Consider the following 1620-nt stretch of genomic DNA (forward strand, 5'->3'; position numbering starts at 1 on the left):
TACTTTCCACAGCACGAGTGGTAGCAAATGCATCATCCCAGCCCTATCCAACATCTCTCTGCCAGAAAAGTAGTTCACATACATGTCACGGAACTTCAGTCATTTCAATATAAATTGAGCAATGCGCTACAGCAGATTACAGTTTTAGACCTGAACATAATCATTCCCATTCTATTAGCTGTATTCACACCTACCTTGCAAGATGTGCTGTGGAGATGTGGTAAGTGGCTCCACTCACTACAGCCCACTCTACAAGTGCCAGAAATTCCTAAATGGAAGAGACTTATGCAGTCTAACACTAATATTAATGGTGAGAGATGTTCAGTAACTTTCTGGTCATTCAATAACTCACCAATAGGTGACTGCAACAAAGTTCCACGGCTTTACAAAACAGTGTCAATTATAAGACAGCAGCAAAGTGCCGCATTTATCAGTCCTATGCCTTTCCTACCAGCACTAAGTAGGTCACTGACATCATCACACTTCCAGATTAAATACCTCAGCCAGTGTTTATAGGGATGTATTTTACAAAACAGCTCATTTAACAACTGCAAATAAGTACTCACTTAATAAACTGAAAAAAATTACTCTATATAAATTAGAGTTCAGTGAAGTTACTTTGTCTGTTCACACAAGAGCACTAAACAGGAAATAATGGCTAGGCACAGTCTGTAAACTGAGAAGTGAGCAGCACTCATGGGGAGGGAAGTTGCCATTCCCAGAAGGATGCTATAACTGCTGTACACTGAGAATCAGTTTCTCCTTTGGCAGTGTAGAACAGTGTGAAGAGATTTACATTGAATGTACTTCTTGTGTTAGTATTATTAGTAACACATCTCTGCATAAAGTGTCAATGCACTTTGTTGAAAATAAACAACTCTGGAGATTTCTGTGCAATTCATCACCAATGAGATGAAGAATGCTGCAGAAGAGTTCTTACAAATTTCTGGAACACCCTTTGGCTGCTTGTTGTGATGTAGTGGGATAGACGAAGTCGGTCTCGCATGCTTGCTCTTCAGTTTGCAAACCTATGAAGGAAGGAAGTGCATGACCAACCATATCCTGTGGCTGCCTTCCACCATGCTTATACCCATCACCCTGAGGTGTAACAGATCATTTTGACTTAAAGCAGTTTGTTGTAATCATAGCGTGTAGGCTTTCACGGCCGGCGTCTTCAGTAATTAAAACTTCCGGGCTAAGAGACCGTGGTCCAATAGTAGAAATATTTCTCCCTGATGTTTCATTGCCAGCTGCGGGCAACATCATCTGAGGTGAGTCTACGAGAGTCTTATGTCGTAACTTGGTAGAGTATGTTTTAACTTGGTCTTTGTATCTTATGAATGATCCCCCGACTGACACAGGTAGTGCAATGGGAGGAAATAATTCTGAAGCCAAGACATTGGGCAATGTTTACTTCTGCAACTGGTTTCAAGTGCAAAAAGGTAAAACTGATAATACACAGCAACTGTAAACTATATATGCAAACAGACCACATTGTGTCCCCCCACACCCATCCTTCTAACCTGTTACAACCCCAAAACACAATTTCTCCCTTAATGCAGCTCTACTGCACTTAAAATGATACACACTTTCAATATTTGTTCTTAACTCACTTCACTT

The sequence above is a fragment of the Schistocerca cancellata genome, chromosome 8 (assembly GCF_023864275.1).
Source record: "Schistocerca cancellata isolate TAMUIC-IGC-003103 chromosome 8, iqSchCanc2.1, whole genome shotgun sequence".
NCBI classification, from domain to species: Eukaryota; Metazoa; Arthropoda; class Insecta; order Orthoptera; family Acrididae; genus Schistocerca; species Schistocerca cancellata.